The sequence below is a fragment of the Ambystoma mexicanum genome, chromosome 13 (assembly GCF_040938575.1).
Source record: "Ambystoma mexicanum isolate Mex_15411 chromosome 13, UKY_AmexF1_1, whole genome shotgun sequence".
Taxonomy (NCBI): domain Eukaryota; kingdom Metazoa; phylum Chordata; class Amphibia; order Caudata; family Ambystomatidae; genus Ambystoma; species Ambystoma mexicanum.
Window position 1 is genome coordinate 255,258,296 of NC_090938.1, and position 21,335 is coordinate 255,279,630.

Sequence of the window (21,335 nt, forward strand, 5' to 3'; positions counted from 1 at the left end):
CCTTATCTGTGACAGAGTTCTCCAGTACGGCATCCCTTCCGTTCCTCATAGCTATTATGACTCCCGCCCTCTTGTCTGTGGCGTTAGCTTGGGCCCATATTGTAAATCCCCTTATTCTTGTCTTTTGTTTGTCTTTTGCTCTTATATGTGTTTCTTGTAGAAGAAGGAGGTCCGCTCCTTCCCTTTTGAAAAATTTCTCCAATTTCACCCTTTTTGCGGGGTGATTCATCCCTCTTATGTTATAGGTCACTATGCGTATCTTCCCCATTTTGTTAGGTAAATGTTCAGAGTACTTATCGTCCTTTCCTTCTCCAATGCCCTCTGGCTGTTGTCCCGATCCCTCATCCCCCCCCCTCTCAACTCCCCCCCCAACTTATAACCAGAACTGAACCAAACTTGTTGTCCCCGAGTAGGGCACGGGTTCCTACTGATACCCGGGCGTTGCGCCCGAGGCTCCCTGCCCTCCTTCCTCTCGGGGAGTGTGTGCGTGGGGGCTCCTAAACCCCACATAGTAGTCTTGTCTTACCCGATTCCAAGCCGCCTGGTCCATCCCGGGCCGCCTTCTTCAGTTCTTGTGCAGCTGTTGTGTTCTCTTCCGCCCCCTTCTCCATAGTTAGATACGTTGTCATTTGGCGTCCTCCGTTGTCCCCGTGGCTTTTCTTCTTTTCATGTCTACTTCCCCAGATTTTCTCTTCCTTTGGTTGGTCTATTGCGCTTAATCGTTTCCCATCCTTTAGGTCTTCTCCTCTGCTCTCCGCTGGTGGCCCCTTGTTCCACTTCCTCCGTGTCACCTCGAAGGTCCATTATGCTGAGGCCTTCTTCCCAAGTGGTAGCTCTCCGCTGTTTCCCTTCCCATGTAAACAGCAGCCCGAATGGGAACGTCCACTTGTATCGGATTCCTTTCTCCTGCAGGGCCTTGACAAGTGGGGCCATTGCCCTTCTCTTCTGCAGTGTACTCAATGCCAGATCTTGGTACAGTTGTATTTCTTGACCGTTCATTCTAATGTGTTCCATGTCTCTGGCTTTCCTCATGATTTGTTCTTTTTGCGGATAGGAGGTAAGTGCCACAAGGACGTCCCTCGGTCTCTCCCCCGGCGCCCCCGATCGTTTTGGGCCGACCCTATGGACTCTGTCGACTCCGATTGCGTCCGGCTCCGCTGTTCCTATGATGTTGCTGAACACTTCCTTAACTGCCGACATTAGGTCTCTGTCCTGTACTGTTTCCGCCATGTTTTTGATGCGGATGTTGGAGCGTCTGGAGCGGTTCTCCAAGTCCTCGCACTGGATCTCTAAGTTATGGGTGAGTCTCGTCAAGTGTTCCTGGGTTTCACTCGTCTGCTGCGTTTCCTCATCTATCCCCTGGAGCGTTCTTTCCAGTATATCAGTTCTTTCCTCCAGTTTCGCCACATCTATCCTGAGGTCTTGGATCGCTTGCTTCATGTCGTTTTTCATCATCGTGAACTGTTCCTGTACGGAGGACATGAATTTTTCTTGGAGTTCCTGAAACCATGATTGCATGTCATCCCTGGATGGGGGTTGTGGGGGGGTCGCCTGTGCCATTTCTTCTCTCTGTTGGTTGTCTTGCGACCTTCCCTTCGCTTGTGGCGTGGAGTCCGCCGACCACAGTTGCAGGATATTTGCGTCTTGCTTTGAGGGGAGCGTGGTCTGCTGGGAGGCACTATTTTTACTTTTTGCCCTTGACATGGTATGATTGTCACTTGGAATGAGTGGGGGCTTCTTATGGTCCCCTGTGTGTTTTAGTGCTGTGCCCCCTCTGTAACTCGAGTGGGTGTTTTCTTGGTTCACCCCTGAGCGTCCTGTTCCAATATGTCTATGCCTGCATTGGGTCTGCTCAGGCGGGTCCTCTCTTCCCCCGGGTGTGTTCCTTTCCTTGTGAAGCTTTCCTGTCTTGGCCTCGGTGGTTCTTTCCTGTGGTCCCAACTCTCGGGTGGGGCTCGGCTGGGGTTCCTGTATCTTGTTGCTGGGTCTATTCTCCTTGTGTCCCCTGTCTGTGGGGCCCTGCTCCAGCTCTTCCTTTTGGAGTCTGTGTTGACTGTGGGGGTTGTATAACGTATATCTCCCTGCTGCCGTTAGGTGTGGCTGCGCCTGATGGTATCCTTCTACTTGTTACCCCTCCTTCACGCTGCTCCTGTCCCTTCTTGGGTGGGGGGTATCTCTACTCACTGGGTTAATGTGTTCTCCTCACTCTCTCCCCCTTTCGTGGTGCTCACCGACTTTCTCCGCTTCTGTGCCGTGGTCCTGGGGGTCTCGCTAGTGCCTCGGTGTCCCTGTGTCTCTGGTGCCGGTCTCCGGGCGTCTTCTCTGCGACCCTCTTGCTCTGGGAGGGGCGCCGGGGTGGGGGGGGGATCCTGATCGTTCCCCCTCTCGCTATTGCCGCCACCGGTGTTCCGATTCTCTCTGGGGGGGGGGGTGCCTCGGCGTCGCCCCCTCTTCTATTCCTTCTCCTTCGGTTCCGTTGCTGTCCGTCCGCCCCCTCCGCTTCTCTGTGTGTGGGTGCCGGCTCGGCGGCGGGAATCACCCGATGGGGGAGGGGAGAGTTCCCCGAGGGTGCCGTCCGCGGCGTTCGGCGCCCCGCAGTCGAGCCCCCAGTCTCCTGGAGCTTACTGGTGGCGATCGGAGCGACGATCGGCTCCCGTGCTGCGCTGCTTCGCTGCGATTTGTGCTGTTTTTGGCGGCCCGGATCGAGCGCGGATTAGTCGCGTCCCGACTCCGCGGCGGCCATCTTGGAATATAGACCTGCCTTTGATTTTTTAATCAGATAAATTGTGGTATTACAAGGGGAGATTGAGGGTACAATGATACCTTGCTGTAATAGCGCATGTATTGTTGCTTTTATTCCTTCCTCTGCTTCTCTTGCCAGGGGGTATTGTCTCAACCAGGGCAGCACTACAAAGGGCTTCAGTTTAATCTTGATTGGGGTTATTTCTTGCAATAATCATACGTCATGAGGGTTGGTTGTCCGTAGGTTACTGGGTACCTGCTTCATGTCTTCGTCAAAAAATGACAGCGGTGCGCTGACAATGGCTATGAGTGGGTTAGTCACCCGTCTGTTCTGTATCATTATGCCACATGGCATACATATTTCCTTGATTATTTCCCCCTCATTGTCATTGTCAGTGAACTTCTCCTCATCTGTCGTATCTCACAGTGCTATGTTTGGGTCTATGCATAGTACTGTTGGCCACTCACACCCGTGCATGTCCAGACCTATTGCCACAATACGTTTAGATGATACTTGCACTCTCTGTAGATATAATGAGAGAAAAGTACCTGGTTGTATTCCAGGGGCAGTCACTGGGCAGAAAACAAAATCAGAAGGTACCCTCCATTCCTTTCGCGTGATTTTAGGCACCGCCCTCGCCAAGACTTGTATCCCATACATAAACATATCTGCGTTAGAGGGCACCCTTCAGACAGCTATTTCATTTGTTAGTGTATGGATCAACGGCATTGCCCAGAGGGGGCATATTCCGGGAGTGGAGAACACTATGTCCCTTTCAGTAAATGAGATTGTTATATTGAGCTTACTGAGAAGATCTCTTCTGGTGAATTTTTGTTATACAGTAGGGGAGCTTGCACTGTTTTTCCCCCTATCTTTACATCCAAATCTTTAGTGTAAGGAACCGTGACCACAGCCGCAGAGAATCCCTGTGTTTCCACATTTTTGCCCAACAATGGAAAAATGCTTTCACATAGGCACGATTTTTCTGCTCCTGAGTCTACCATGAAGATGAACTGTTTGTCTCCTATCTCTGCCCCCACAATGGTTCCTCGTATGGAGGTAAGGTAGTTGATAGGACTGGACACGCAAGTGCTCTCAGTGGGCTGTCCCAGTCTGAGTGTGTGTTGGTCCCCGGGAAGGAAAATATGTTCTCTCTGACCTGCGCCATTTGCAATGGTGGTGAAAGGGTTATTGTATGTCTCTCCCATTTGGTTCGATGTATTAATTGTGTTTGCATCCCTTGCTGTGGTGCTCTGGCCCATTGTGTGAACATGTTGGCAGGCTGTTCATCTTGTCCATAACCTCCCTGGGGTAACCCATAGGGACTGTGTGGGTGGGGATGACCATATTGCTGTTCATTGTTATATTGTTGTGTGTTTTGATAATAAGCCACGGGACGAATACGACATTCCCTTGCAAAATGACCCCATCTCCCACATGGCCAACACGCTCCTTGTCCTCTTTACCCCCTCATTGTCTCCGGTACCCACCTCTTCCTCTTCCAGGCCTTCCTTGCCACTGGGGCCCTCCAAACTGTTCTTCTGAATTCCATTGTTCCTGGCCGTCGGCTGTCCATGTAGCTGCCATCCTGGCCTGCAATGCTATCGGCCCCTCCTCTCCGTCTCCCTGTCATTCTGAGGGCAGTGCAGCTGTTACTGCTGCTACCTTCACTAACTTGTTCTCTACAAGTTTTGCTTCATCTGCCAATCTTTTCTGTGCAATTTCGTTCTCCCTTTCTTTGACCCTCCTGCAATGGTGTACTATTATACTTTGTATTTCTGGCCAGCCATTGGCTTCTATCCCAGACATTTTATAAAGGGCCTTCTGTACCTCCTTCTGGAGGCCTCTCTTGATAATGAAGTAAAAAGGGAGGTGGACTGGTCCCAGGCCATATCCATCTCTGCCCTCCACAATCCTGCACCCGAAGAATGAATTGCGCAGCATCTTCTGCATCCCCCAAGGTGCATTGCATCACAGAGCGTAGATCAGGGGTGTCGGGTAACGTTCTCTGCAGTGAATCTCACACCTGCACTCTCACATTGTTAACGGACACCCCATCATGCCTGTCATTGCCCATGATTACTCTCGGGGGGGAACCCCGCCTTCAGCCACACCCCATCAGTCTGATTGCCCACTGCAGACACCAGAAGGCTTTTGATATCCCCTATTGCTAATGGGATCCCAGGGCAATTTTTCTCAAAAGTGTATATCCATTTTCCCACCCCTCCCCCCGTGGAAAGTGGGGGTAGTGCTTTCAACAAATTGTTTGTATCCCTCAATGCCCAGGGCACATATTGGGGTCTTCCTGCCCCCTTATGAATGAGGGGCATCTTTAGATTGGTTTTCTCACTGCCTCTACTTACCTTCGTTCCTTTTCTCTTTGCTAGTGCCAATCTTCCTAGCCTATTTCAGAGCCTTTCTTGCCACACTTCCTCTTCCCCTCCCACCTGTGGTGTTTGCCACTGCACTTATGGGCTCCCTCCTGCCGCCCCTTCCTCGTACTCGTCAATATCACTCCAACTTTCTTCCTCCCTGTCAGATGTCAAGCTATCATACCTCACACTTGCTGGTTCACCTTCTTGTTCCTCTCGTATTGCTTTAATCGGGGTACTGTCGTGCCAGAAGCGGAAGTTCCCGGACTTCGATTCATCCTCGGGCATCAGGGAGGAGGTTTTCAATGGGGGCGGCAACTGTGGCTGCCCTCCCCCTGGCTACGGTAATGTATTTTCACACAGTGTTCTTAATCGGGATAACTCTGCTTGGGTACTGGTCATCAATGTCTCTAAATCTCAGGTGGTGGGGACCACAGGGGCGAGAGGTATACTGGTTGGGCCATACAAACCACTAGGGTCATAAGAGGGAGGGGGTACTGCTGCCGGAGTTGTGGGTGCACTTGGTTGAGGTAAAAATAATGGATCACTATACCCATCAGCGGGCTTTGTCAGCAGTGGGTACAACTTTTTTGGTTCCTCTCGTTCTGTACCCTCTCCTTCCCTCTCGGTTTTTGTAGCCACTACATGTTGTGACTCCTTCTCTTTATTGTTTTTATTGCTCAGGAGCGTACACATTTTAAATACTGGTCAGTCTTGATGGGGGTGCCCCAGATCCCGCCGCAGTACAGGGGACGTCTTCGAGCAATCACGTCAAAGGTGTCACCAAATGTAAGAACCCATCCCCTAACACAGATCCCAAAATTGGAATAAATGGAAACACTCCAGTAGGGAATGAGAGCAGGAGATAGATTGCAAGTTGAACAAAGTTTATATCAGGTAAAAAATGCACGCTTAGAACTCTGCTGCCCGAGAGCACTCTGCTCAAACAATACACTGGCAGCACATTATAAGATTGAAATGACGCTTCGATATAGGTGCATAATATTTGAATATAATAGGCTAGATGTGCAGATACATTATAGAAACATAGGAGACAGTCACACCAGATTGGCTAGATGTTTGGGTGTTCGCCGAGCAGCACGTGGGTCAGCTGTCAGCACACAAGATGAAGCGTAACTAACTTACCTATCTTAGCAAAAACAGGAACTGAAGGCAAGCAACAAATAATCATTAGAAAAAGTGGACAGTCATTGGGATGCTGTAGAGTTCACATTGTTAGGTATCTGATTGATTTTGCCCTTTGTACCCTAGGGCCTATAAACCCTGACGTTAGGGCCCAGGTGCCCACCTTGGAGGTTTTGATCTGCCTGATGCCTCATGATATAAGCTGACATGTGTTATTTTTACACAGGATATATAAAGGTAGGGGATTAGATCTGTGGTGGGTGATCGGGTTGCTCATGAAAAGGGGGTCAAATGTGTATCTGCATCAAGAGAGGTCAGGGAACTGTGGCTCTTCAGGGTGGTGGTTGAGGGGCCATAGACAGGTTTGTGGAGACTGATGGGCACACGGGTGGTGGTTCTGCTCCGGTCACACACAGGGCAGTGAGCTCAGTGGAAGAGAAAGAATAATGTGGGAACGTTTCATGCAATATTTGCCCGGTTCAAAGTGAATTTGCCCAGCTGAAAAGTGACTTTGTACTGATGACACAAACCCTGATTCATGGAACCGTGCAAAGTGTATTTTTGGAGTGCAAAGTCTGGGCAAAGTCAGCGCATCGTCATTTTTGCAGTTCAAAATTACTTTGCCCAGCACAAATACACTTTGAACCACGCAAATATTCCATGGATCGGGCCCTCAGTCTTTTGCAACAATTTGCGACTGTGCTTCCGTAAGAAAACAGCTTGTGCGGTGCAGACAGAGGAGAAAGTGGTGTGGTGGGGGCAACTGGGCTGACTGTGCGCGGCACTGGACAGTGGGAGAGATGGCTTTTAGAAATCATGGTGCGGCCTCGTAAAAAGATGGAGTTTGGGGTGGCATAAAATGGAGTCTGTATTTGTCATCCAATGGCTTCCGTCCTCTGTAATAAGAGGGCAGACAAGGGGGACGTCTCCCCGCGGTGGGATGAGCATAAGATCCATCTCATACAGAATGTACAGCAGGCTCGAAAAAACCCTTCCTCCCTTAAACCACGTTGCAGAAGCATGTGTGCTGAAACCTGTGTTTTAATCTGCTTTTGTGGTGCGTGTGGTGATATTCAGCCCACTATGAGTGCCTTAGCTCTTTATTCATGCAGCCCTCACCCCTTCAAAGATGGCTGCTTGCTTTTTTCGATGTTACTTGTTCAGCCTGCCCGATCCCCACCTCCATTGGCTACCTTGTTCTATTTCAGCCAATCAGTGGGACCGTGAGGCGGGAGCTGGACCACTGCCTCACAGGCCCACTTCTAAGCCCCCTGTCAGCTACCTGTCTGCTACAGGTATGCTAAGGTCGCCTGTATACTGTGTGTGCCCCCCCAACCCCTTGGTTGCCTGTACGCTGCGTGTACTCCTCAACTCCTTGGTCGCCTGTATGCTGCGTGTGCCCCCCAGCCTCTTGGTCGCCTGTATGCTGCATATGCCCCCCACTCTCTTGGTTGCCTGTATGCTGCATGTGCCCCCCCACCCCATTGGTCACCTTTAAGCTGCATGTGCCCCCCCCACGCCCTTGGTCGCCTGTATGCTGCTTGTGCCCCCCACCCCCTTGGTCACTTGTATGCTGCGTGTGCCCCCCACCCCCTTGGTCACATGTATATTGCATTTGCCACCCACCCCCTTGTTCGCCTGTATGCTGCATGTGCCCACCCACCCCCTTGGTCGCCTGTATGCTGCGTGTGCCCCCCCATCCCCTTGGTCACCTGTATGCTGCGTGTGCAGACCCACCCCCTTGGTTGCCTGTATGAGGCGTGTGCCCCCCACCCCCTTGGTCGCCTGTATGCTGTGTGTGTCCTCCCACCCCTTGGTCACCTGTATGCTGTGTGTGACACCCACCCCCCATAGTTGACCTTACCTAATCTTGATATTGTATTTGCTTGCTGCTATTGCCCCACAACATGGGATAGGCACCATGTATTGGCCCTCTGTTTTGATACTCGCATTTGTGTGCTATTGCTGCCTTGTAAGATGGGGTAGGCACCATGTATTTTCCCACTGATTTGACATTCACATTTGTGTGCTGCTGCCGACCTGCAAGTTGGGTAGACACCATGGGTTTGCCGACTGATTCGACAATCGGTAGATGGGGTAGGAACCATGCATCTGCCCACTGTTGCATTTGTGTGCCGCTGCTCCCCTGTAAGATGGGGTAGACACCATGTATTTGCCTACTGCTGGACCTCTGCATTTATGTGCTGCTGCCGCCCTGTAAGATTGGGTTGGAACCATGTCTTTGCCTAATGCTGGACTTTCTGTCTATTAATGGACCTTTGCACTTGTGTGCTGCTGCTGCCGTGCAACATGGGTTAGGCACCATGTATTAGCCCACTGATTTCACACCTGCATTTGTGTGATGCTGCCGCCCTGCAACATGGGGTAGGCACCATGTATTTGCCAATTGATTTGACACTTGCACTTGTGCGCTGCTGCCGCCCTGCAACATGGGGTGGGCACCATGTATTTGCCAACTGTTTTGCCACTTACACTTGCGTGCTGCTGCCGCCCTGTAACATGGGGTAGGTACCATGTATTTGTCCACTGATTTGATACGTGCATTTATGTGCTGCTGCCGCCCTGCAACATGGGGTGGGCAACATGTATTTGCCCACTGATTTGTCATCTGCATTTGTGTGCTGCTGCAGCCCATATCATGGTGCCAGGCTCCATGGATGTAATCACCTTTTACTTCTCTTTTTGCACTTTGCGTATGATCTATTACCCTTGCACATTTTGTAATGTTGTAATTCATCTCATACGCTTCCTTTTCTGCACACTGAAGCACAGTAACTAAGTTTGAGCACATAGATACCTCAGAGTTTTGCGTGCTATACAAATAAACAAACCAATCCTAACGAAACCAAACCACTATGGAAATATTAATGTGGACTTCTCTATGTGTGTAATGTATTAAATACATTGAATATAAGCCATTCATAGAGGAACTGAATGGGTGTATTTTAGATTCAGAGATGCTCTGGTCAATTATATGGCTATCTTCTACCACTACATCTGAATATATATAGGATATGTCTCAGTACATATCTTTTGAATTTCGGTTTGGAACACCTGCAATTTGCCTCAATTTCTCAAAGATTATTTGTAGGATCAAGGATGGAGATCAACATGGAAAACTGAGATTTTTTTAAAGGTTTTTTTTCATGAAGAGTTTATATATATTATATTCAGTGAAAATACTTTGTTAAAAGGACGGTATGGTTAAGTTGAACTAATAAAACTCTATGCAATTCAGTGACAAAACTTGTTAAAGGGACGTTATAGCTACAAGTAAATTCACCAGTCATGGTAAGCTAAGCAACCATAACTCGCGCCACCACTGTGCACTGCTAAGACTAATGCACAGGACATCAAAGATGACGTAAAAAGATGTCATTGATGACATCACTAATGATATCACATATATGGGGCCCTTGTTTTTTGTTCACTGACATATCTAAGCCTAGCTGTTTTGTTCAGTGACAGTCAGAATTTGAAAATTGAAAAGGTTGTATATATCTATACTTTAACCTTTGTAAGGAAGGCATGGTATCAACAGTAAGACAGACACAAGTGACCATAGTTAAAGTGTGTTTACTGAAATTCAAAAAGGGTTTGAAAAACACTTATCGAATCCTAAATCTACAGATAGGAGCAAGCTATGACCATCAAATAATAATAACGCAGTCCTCATAGCATACCTCTCAACTCACATGCTTTTGGCGGGTGTCACCTGCCACTTAGGCAGCTCTCACACCCGCCAAGCTCCCTCCACGCACATAAGAATCAATGGGCTTTCACCCGCCAAATACAAAATAGGGTACAAAAAAAGAAGCTATTGCAGACGACTGTGTCAGAACTGTTGCCAAAAAAACAGATAGAATTAGATTTATGTAAATTGTGTATGTTGTTGTGTAACATGTTTTTATACACTTTGTTAAAAATGTAAATATGATATATATATATATATATTTTTTATGATGGTGTACCCGTAGCCCTATGAATTTGGTATGCTAGTGGAGATATAAGAAGGGAGATATTCATAAAACAACACAGAGGGCCTCATTACGAGGTGGGCGGAATGGGATTTACGGCACCGGTAATGGTGCCAGCCGCCGTTAATCCCATTCTGCCCTATTACGAGTTCCCTCGCGGGACCCACTCTGGACGTCTAGTTTTACCAGATGTCGATAGCCGGTCCTGCGAGGGGACCAGGTAGCTAAAAACGGGCCTGTTATTAACGGGTCCGTTGTTAGCTCCCTCCCGATTCCCATTGAGCTCTATGGGGGCTTGAATGGGAATGGGGAAGGACCGGGTCCGGGTTCCCTGAAGGAGGAAATAGGAAACCCGGACACGATTCTGGAGGCAGCCATGCCCTTATTAAGGGCATGGCTGCCTCCAAAGTCATAATGAGGCCCAGAGTGTTGGGTTAGGAAGCTGTTTTTGTGGAAACCCTGATCGGTAAGTTATTATTAGCTATTCATGCCATGTTTAACATCACTTAAAACTCTGATAAGGTAGCATTCATTATGTTACTATCCAAAATTGGCAGATTAAAAACATTGTACTTCTTTGGTGCATGCTGCAGCCATTGACGATGTGTATGCATGATTAGGTTCCTGTATTAACAACAACACTACAATATAATGTTTTGTTTATATGAGTACATTCTTTAATACATTAAGTAGTTCATGATAGGTCTCCCAATCACCCCTGATACATTGTTACCAACATTATAAACACAACCCCTTGTAGGGACTTTTCATCAAAATCAATTTCATATCTGATGTCATCAGTGATGTCATCAATGACATTTGTGATGTCATCATGATGTCCCGAGTGTTACTCTTAACAGTGCACTGTGGTGGCGTGAGTCATGGTTGCTTAGCTTACCATAACTGGTGAATTTCTGGGGGTTTTCGATTTTACTTGTATACATAATGTCCATTTAACAATGTCTTTTCACTGAATTTCATAGGTTTTTGTTAATGCAACTTAACCATAACACACCTTTAGCAACGTTTCTTCTGTGAATTATATAGGTTTTTATGAATGAAAATGTTTCATTATTAATACATCACTGTATATAAGTTATAAATAATTCCTCTTTTAACATATATGAAAGGACCGTAAACCTCCTTTAACAATCATATTTTTTGCAACGCATACTGATGTGTGTCATTGTCAGCTGTGCATGCCTGGGATGCAAGTCATGGTTGAATTTCATAGGGCATGATGCTTGACCATAACCCTAGCCCCACCAAACAACCCCGATTATTCACTGCACTTACCCTGCATCCTAGTTCAGTGTCCACTATACCCTTATAATGTCACCAATGGTCAGTACTCATGGCTTGCAGCCATGGCCAGTCTCCACCACAATCCAAGGGACATGAGCTTCGGCCGTGGCGCATTCCTCAAAAGCCACATCAGAGTAGACATTTGTCCCTGCAAAGGACCAGGCCCACTGCCCAGGCAGCAAAATGAAATCACTATTTTTTGTACTTACTTTTTGACATTTTCAAAAAAGTAAAAGACAGGACAGATTTAAAAAGCATGCTTTCAGGTTCTTGCTGATGCTCCTCGTGCAAGTTTACTGCAATCCCGTCCAGCACTTCAGGCTGTAACCGCAAGCAGAATATTCTTTTCCCATTCTTATCTAGGGCTTTGGCCATGCCGCACGCCCCAATAAGCAAATCAGAGTACACATTTGTCCTTGCTCATGGCCAGGCCCATTGCCCAGCCACCAAAGTTATTTCACAATTTTTCGTACTTACATTTTGACACTTTAGAAAAAAATAAACACAGGACAGATTTGCAAAACCATGCTTTGAGGTCCTTGCTGATGGTCCTCTTGAAAGTTTGCTGCAATTCTGTCCAGCACTTTGGGCTGTAGCCACAAGCAGAATTTATTTTTCAAACCTATCCCAATTTAGAAAAACTTCACCACATAGCCGGTACCTGGTGGCCATGCCCACTTTAACCCCATTGCCGGTCTGTCGTAGTCATGGCCAGTAGCCAGCTTGTCCGGGTCATGACTTTTGACCTTGACCCAGATAATCTGGCCACTGCCCATGGCCACAGGCTATACCCCTGTCATCAAAGTTATATCACAATTTTATGTACCTATATTATGAAAAACGTGGCCACATTCTCAAAACCATGGTTTTGGGTCCTTGCCAATGCTCCTTGCACAAGTTTGCTGCAAATCCATCCATGTTTTATTTTTTAAAAAGTGTCAAAATGTATGTACAAAAAATAGTCATATAACTTAGCACCCACTAGACAAAATCCATTCAGACTTTGCACATTCAAGCTTGGGTTTATAACCTCACCGAAAAAATTTGTGCACATTCGTCAAACAGCAACAAAGTTATAAGCCATCCACAAATGTTGAGATGCCCCTTTAATTTTGCCAAAATCCCACCAAACTTTGCAAAAACATTCAAATTCGGGTCTAAAGTCTGTTTGCAAACTTTGGTGCAAATACCTCAAACTGCACCAAATGTATAAGCCTTTCAAATATTTTGGGACCCCCCTCTAATTTTACCCCCTTGGTGAAACAGCACCAAACTGCAGAAGTATTCAGGGTCAGGACTAACATGGTCTTGCAAAATTCCATGCAGTTTCATTGAGTGGTGCCAAAGGTATAAGACATCCAAAAACTGTTTTTCACTTGCCCTGTAATGCAGAAATATGCATGGATGGCAGACTTTGGAGATGAAAAACCACGCGACTTTTCGCTTTTTAATTGCCATATCCCATCACATCCTGATCACCCCTTTCCTCAAAGAGATTGTTTCATTAGTTTGACAAGTGGAATGTTGTGTTTTTTAATATGTACTTGCTGAAATACCCATAGCATATCAGGATTTCCATACCTCACAGACCATATGACTGTCCCATTGACTTAGTGCCGAATGCCCCAATACCTAGAGGCCGAATATAGTCACTGTCTCAATCAGAAGAACAGGCTTTGAAGGAGTATATTCAACATGTCTTGCGACTAGGTCACATCCGTCCCTCCTCTTCTCCAGCTGCAAGCCACATATTCTTTGTCCCGAAGAAGGAGGGGGATTTACGCCCTTGTGTCGATTATCAGCGATTAAATTCAATCACCATTAAGAATCGGTACCCCATCCCGCTCATCTCTACCCTTCTGGACAGATTGTCGAAGGCATCCATATATACAAAGCTAGATCTACATAGGGCTTACAATTTGATTCGTATACGCAGAGGAGATGAGTGGAAAGCAGCGTTCTGTACCAGACAGGGTCTTTTCGAATATACGGTGATGCCCTTCGGGCTTTGTAACGCCCCAGCTACATTTCAGCATTTCATAAATGATGTGTTTAGTGACATCCTAGATGTGTACGTAGTGATATACCTAAATGATATTTTGGTTTCCTTCTCCTCTCTTGAAGAAAACATCACTTATATCAGAGAAGTCCTATCTCACCTTCGAAAGAATGCATTATTTGCAAAACCCAAGAAGTGCCTGTTCCACACTAATGAGGTGGAGTTCCTTGGTTTCCACATGACACCCGAAGGTCTGTCTTTGAACCAGTCAAATGTTTGCGCTATCACAGAGTGGCCAGTCCCTGTCAATCTTAAGCAACTGCAGTCCTTCCTCGGCTTTGCAAATTTCTATAGGTGTTTTATCGTTGGGTTTTCCTCTGTTGTTGCCCTGTTGACTGCACTTACCAGTCCTCTAGTCTCATACCAATGGACACCAGAACATCAGGCCATGTTTGATACCCTAAAGACAAGGTTCACTACCGACCCTGTTCTTCAACACCCTGACCATGAACAACCATTTATCATAGAAGCAGATGCTTCATCGTTTGCATTAGGTGCGGTACTCTCACAACCCTGCCCGACCACGGGTCGTTTGCACCCCGTGGACTACCATTCACGGAAGTTCACTTCGTCTGAAGTGCACTACACTGTCACTGAAAAGGAACTATTGGCTATCAAAGATGCTATGCAGACTTGGCAACATCATTTGTTAGGGGCTAAACATCAGACAGTAGTGTATTCTGATCACAAGAATCTACAAGACCTGGCTACCCTGAAGTGCATGAACAGCTGACAAGTACGCTGGCATTTGTTTTTTGCAGCATTCGATTTCATAGTCAAGCACAGACCAGGGGTAGGACACGGAAAAGCAGACGCTCTGTCTCGCTCTTCAGGGGGGGAGTCCCTTCCTTTGTTCCGAGGCACATTGTTAGAGGAGGGCCATGTTATCTGCGCCTGCACCCCTTCGCCATCCATGTTAACCACCATACGCCACTGGGTTACTCAGAATAGTCAGACAATAGCAGACTGGGACCTTATCATCCAGGACGGTTTGCCTTTCATACATAAAAAACTGTTCTTGCCCACAAGTGACCCACATAATCAGTCTATGGATTGGTCGCATGACGCCGCGATCAATGGTCACCCAGGACAATGCCGTACTTTAGACTTGTTAAAACGGTGGTTTTGGTGGCCGTCAATGAGACGTGATGGACCGAATTACTGGCTTAACCCGCACACAAGGTTATGATACTATATGGGTGGTGGTTGATTCCTACACAAAAATGGCGCGTTTCTTACCCTGAACAGGGATCCCCAATGCTCCTACTTTGGTTTGATTGTTTTTTAGAACTGTCTTTTGTCTCTTTGGTCTACCACAGGTCATAGTATCAGACCGTGGTATGCAATTCACCTCTCATTTTTGGTAGGCCTTAACCAAACTACTTGACATTGATGCATGGTTTTCCTCCGCTTACCACCCTGAGAGTGATGGGCAGACAGAAAGGGTAAACCAGGCCTTGGAGCAATACGTACGCTGTGTAACTCTCCAATATCAAGACACATGGCTTAATCTTTTGCATCTAGCAGAATTCGCCTACAACAATGCCCTTCACTCTTCCACTGGCTTCTCCCCTTTCTATTCCCTGTATGGCCAGCATCCCCGTACCCTTCCACTCCCGGATTTTACACCCACTGGTACCCCTGCTGCCAATGATTGTGCCCGCGATCTCGTCGCTGTTCATGTCCAGACCCTGGTACATTTGCATGAGTCGCAGGCCTCCATGAAAGCGGCCGCTGACAGGAAACGGGTGGTTGCTCCTGATTTTTATCGGGTGGGGAATTGGGTGTGGTTGTCTTCCTGACATTTGCATATTCCTAGTTCCCATAAGCTGCTCCCTCATTTTGTTGGGGCATATCGTGTTTCCAAGGTAATAAACCCAGTGGCCTTATGCCTTTCTGTTCCACCCGCATGGTGTATCCATCCGGTGTTTCACACCTCTCTGATCAAGCCCTGCCCGGACCCTACCCGTGTCATTGCCCCTCCTGCCCCTGTTTCTGTTTCCTCCCCTGATGTGTTTGAGATCAGTGCTATTCTGGGATCCCGTTTCTTCAGGGGTCGCTTGCAATATCTGGTGGACTGGTTGGGGTATGGTCCTGAAGATCGCTCGTGGGTCTCCTCTCGGGATGTCCAGGCCCCGCTCTTGGTTGCTCGCTTTCATCGGGATCATCCTTCAAGCCCACGGGGTCGTGGGCCATTGGGGGGAGACTCTGTCACGGCTTCTCCCAGGTGCACTCTGGCCACGCCTCACAGACAGCCTCCCAGACCCACTCCTACCCTCCCCACAGGTCCATATGTCAGACAACATCCCCGTAATCCTCAGTAAACTCAGCGGCAGCCCATACACAGACAAGGGTACCTACGCTATTTCCTGCACTGGAATCTACCTTGGCGCTTTTCTCCAAAGCAGCGTCTCTTCGCGGGCGCACGAAGACATTCCTCAGACACACGGCAGCGCTTCCCAACAGGTATACAAGGAGCCTCTGATCACGCGATCAAACGCTGGCAACACGTGATCAAACGCCAGCAACCGGCCCATTCAACACCAAGGGTCACGTGACGCGGTCCCACGTTTCCCTTGTTGTGTCACATGACCTTTTTTCCTCGCAGTTAAAAGGACAGGGGAAACGTGAAGGAAACGCTTCACAGCTGCTTCATTGGAGTGCTACATGGTGTTTTGGACTTTATTGGACTTTGTTGGATTATTGGATTTATTGACCACGGAACGTTCTAAGGACTGCCACTTCTTTTTTTCCTTGCATTTAAGTTGAACTATTGTCTTCAGGTATCACAACCCTTGGCTTTGCTAAAACTTGGATTTGGAACTTGGACTTTGGTGTTTTCTTTGGCTACCTACCCTGGACTGTTTACTGGATTGCTCACGGATCATCCACTGAAATACTGCTTGGCTCAGGTGTTTCCACCAAGAGTGCTACCACTGACCCCTCCTACTCTCCCAACCCTTTGAGGTTTCTGGCCACCACATCTGGGTAAGCCATTTGGTACTTCTCTATCATTGTATTGCATTGTTATACATTGCGTCTGGTTGATTTAATCATTAATTGCTTTACAGTGGTCAGGGGGTCCTTCCGATGTTCCAGATTGACGGCACTCTACACCTGTGGCCTCAAAGATTGCATTGATAGTGAATTACTTTCTATCAGTGTGGTACTTGGGGACGGAGGTATTATAATCTGCACGACCATCAAGATCATAACAGTTGTACATACAGTGCATCATCCCTATGGTTACCTATGGATTGGAAGCCCTTTTTAATATAGACTTGAACTGGCTCCAAATAGTGGAGGGTACATTCTAGAAATAAATTCTTGGACTGCCACAATGTACTCCTATGGCTATCCTACGACTGGAATTATACCCTCTGTCTATGAAGGTCGGGGTCTTGAAAAAAAGTGCCGAATTATACATAAGAACTCAGGACTCAGCGACAAATGAATTACTTAAATGCTTGGGTGAGGATATATGTAATTATAACAAGAAACCGGTACTTAAGAACCAAATGGAAGTGCTGTTTGCTGAAATTGCCTGGACCCCCAGATGGGGAGGTGAACTGGTAGACCTGAAATACTGGCTTGGTAAAAGATTGAATCTCTGTGACTGGCAGAGTAACTTTGAGCATCTTGACTCTTTGAAGAAATATACATTTATACACCATGTACTCTATACCCTCATGCGACCACAGAGTTATTTAAATTAATGCCCATCCGCAAATCTTAGGCGGTTTGTGCTGGTGCTCAGGATAGACCACCTGCCAGTACTTGATAGTAGAGGAGTTGAAAGTCAGATTCCTAAGGAGTAACGCTTTTGCAGAATGTGTAAGAACAGAAAGATCAGCGAATCGACTAAACATGTTTTAACGGAATGCCCGCGGCTAGTTGATAACTTTATAAAACACTATGGAATATTTGTCCTTAATCTAGATCATATTAAAGATCTGGAGTTTTGGTACAGATGTATTAATACAGCTAGTAGGGGCCTCCAGCTAGCATTATATAGGGTATGGAAGATTAGTGTAAAGGAGATAGATCTCTTGAAAATTAATGCTTGAAATAATGCAATCTGCAGAAAATCTCTTAGAGTGATTAATTAATTATGGAAAGCCGTAACACAGCAAACATAAAGGGAATGTATTATGTCTGTGAAGAGTGGAAATTTGATCTATATCCCATCTGAAATCTTAATTTGCTTTTATATACTCATTAGTATTGTTAATGGTATTTATTGAATAATGTATGCTAGATTTGTAGAGTCTGTTGTCAATTTGATATGTGCAAAGTATGTATGAGATAATATGAATTGGATTTGTTTAGATACATTTTGATTTAATTATGTGAAAAGTGTTTTCTTTGTCAAAAAACTATAACACATTAAATAAATAAATAAATACGTATGTGTAGAGAAGTGCACAGGGTTCAGGTGGCTGGCTTATTGTACCCAAGAGTCTGCTGACTGGTTGAAGTACTGCAATAGTACATATAAAGAAGTGGACAGGGTCTGAGGCGGCTGGATTATGTGTGTGGGCTGTGGCCAGTGTGTAGATTGTTGGGTGCATGGCTGTATTATGCTGTTGTGATTGTGGCCAGCTACTAGAGTCTTGGGTGCATGGCAAAAGGCCATGCACCCAAGAGTCTGCACACTGGTTGAAGTACTGTAATAGTATGTGTGGAGAAGTGCACATGGCTTCAGGCGGAAGAGTATGTCCACTGGCTGCAAGTAGTGTAATAGTATGTGTACAGAAGTGGACCGGGTGTGTGCCAGGGGGCTTATTGGACTGCCCCTCGATTCTTGGATGTATGATAGTTTGTGCAGTGGGTGCAAGTAATGTAATAGTATGTGAAATGTCAGCTGTGCAGCTTATCTGGTGACTGCAGGCAGGCTTCATTAGGGTAGGGGAGTGGAATGTAAATGATATGAGGATGTTTGCATAAGCTGTATTATGGTGTGCTGGTTGTAGCAAGCTCTTGGACTCTTGGGTGCATGGCCGGCAGTTGAAGTACTGTAATAGTATGTGTAGAGAAGTGCACAGGGGCTGAGGCAGCTGGCTTAGTGCATGCAAGAGTGTGTTGACTGGTTGCAAGTACTGCAATAGTCCGTGTACAGAAGTGGACAGGGTGTGTGGTAGGTGGCTTATTGGACTGTCCTGAGGATTGTTGGAAATGGGCAGATTCTTTGGTGTATGGCTGGATTATGCTGTGTTAATTGTGGTCAGCTACTAGAGTCTTGGGTGCACTGAGTGTGTGCATTGTTTGAAAGTAGTGTAATAGTATGTGTACAGAAGTGGACAGGGTGTGTGGCAGGTGGCTTATTGGACTGCCCTGAGATTCCCGAGTAATGTAATAGTATGTAAACTGTCAGGCAAGCAACCTATCTGGTGACTGTACGCAGGCTTCCTTAGGGTAGTGGAGTGGAATGGAGATGATATGAGGATGTTTGTATAGCCTGTATTATGGTATTTAAAATCGTCATGAGCACCCGGGCCCAATGGCCTAGCTAATGTTGTTTTTTAAAAAAATCCTACAATCTGCCATACTTGTGCCCATCTTTAAAAGGGGATTAAGAACTGAACCCTGCAACTATAGATTGCTCTCACTTCTCAATTGCACATGGAAATTGTTTGCATCATTTGTGCTACAAGAATTGCAACTCTGGGTTGATAAAGAGTTTATTTTGGACCGATTTCAATCTGGTTTCAGGACTGGCTACTCCACTTTGCACAACCTTTCTGTTATGAACACGCTCTGCCATAAAGTCTTAGAATCAAATGCCTCTCCACTTTATGTGTTATTTATTGATTTTAAGGCGGCCTTGGATATGGTGAACCGAGATATACTCTGAAATAAGCTGCAGAATATCAGTTGCTCCTCTGGATTGTTATATTACTTAAGATTGTTGCATCACAATACTACAGCCTGCCTTAAACTGGACAGCCAAGGCACTTTGACTAGGCCTATAGTGCAAAACAGAGGGATAAAACAGGGGTCTGTGACTGCACCCCTGTTATACAATTTATTTGTAGCTGATGTTCCCCAATGTTTAGTATCAATCCATAACTGTCCACCTAAAATCGGTACTACTAAGGGCCTAATATTAGCTTATGCTGATGACTTGGTGCTATTAGATTATACATTTAGCGGCCTACAAAAGTCAACACAGGCATTATGGAAATATGCAGAGAATAATGAACTTTCAATTAATAGTGATAAATCTCCGATGATGGTTTTTTCTAAGAAAAAGCTCGCCCGTCCTTGTTTGTTTGTTAAAGATCTATAGATCAAGTATGCAATGGGCCTCATTAAGATTTAGGCGCTAATAATCAGCAATTACCGGCATGCCAGTACAAACGTGTCCGGGTAGCACTGCCGCCGTAATCAGCATCTGATTACTAGTCATTTTGCACGCGCGTATCGGCATGCCGGTAACAGATGCACTGCCATGCTGATAACGTCCCTAAACTCCCCCATAGTGGTATCAAGGAATGCGATGATACATCCTCCGCCATTGTTGTCCCCTTTAACAATGGCACCGTTCTTACCGTTAACGTCAGTACCGGAACCGAAAGCAACGTCATCGTGCCGGAACGGGAAATGCACTGGCAGCCATCTTGAAAAACACAATCCATTGCAATCCTCTGCAGACAGGACCTATCTACCCTTTCCGTAAGATAATGTTGAAGGCTACAAGAAAAGGTACTTCAGTGAAGACAAACTCAATATGCTGGCAGACACGCTTGTAGTGCAGGCGGATGTGGTGTTCTGTGCGGACCTGCGGCCTGAAGCACAATTGCAAAAGAAACAAATATGGGAGGAGGTAACAAGGAAGGTCAATGCGGCGGGAACAACACTACGCACTGTCAAGGATTGCAGAAAGAGATGGGATGACCTGTGCCTGCGAGTCAGGAATATACTGTCTGCCAAATGCAGCCAGGGGCAGGCAACAGGAGGTGGTCCTAACTCCCCCATCAAGTTGGCCAAGTGGGAGGAAAGATGCAGAGTATGCAGTTCCAACATCGGATGATGATGGTGAGTGACCCTTTGCGCACCACAGAAGCCCCCACACACCCCTGACATCCCAAGTACAAAGTTGCCCACCAAATGTGAGGTCGATGAGAGCAATAACCCAAATGCCACATCCCTGTCATTAAAACACACAACCAACATATATATACACACACACACACACACACACACACACACACACACACACACACACACACACACACACACACACACACACACACACACACACACACACACACACACACACACACACACACACACACACACACACACACACACACACACACACACACACACACACACACACACACACACACACACACACACACACACACACACACACACACACACACACACACACACACACACACACACACACACACCCCTGACGAGATGCTGGCCTCACCACTGTCAAATCAAAAAGCATGCTGCATGCCTCTCCAATACCGAATACACCCCCAATACCCACCCTAACTGCACATGGCACACAGCACGCAAGCCACAACACACCTGTAGGCCTCACAACAGACATCATGGACATCATGGCTGCACCTGAGTGATGCCAATACAATCCCCCCCAATCTTGCAAGCACCATGCCCGCCACTCCAACCAGCACACAACGAAGCACATGCCCCAAACTGAACCAACACTGATGCATGCAGGATGCAAGTCCTCC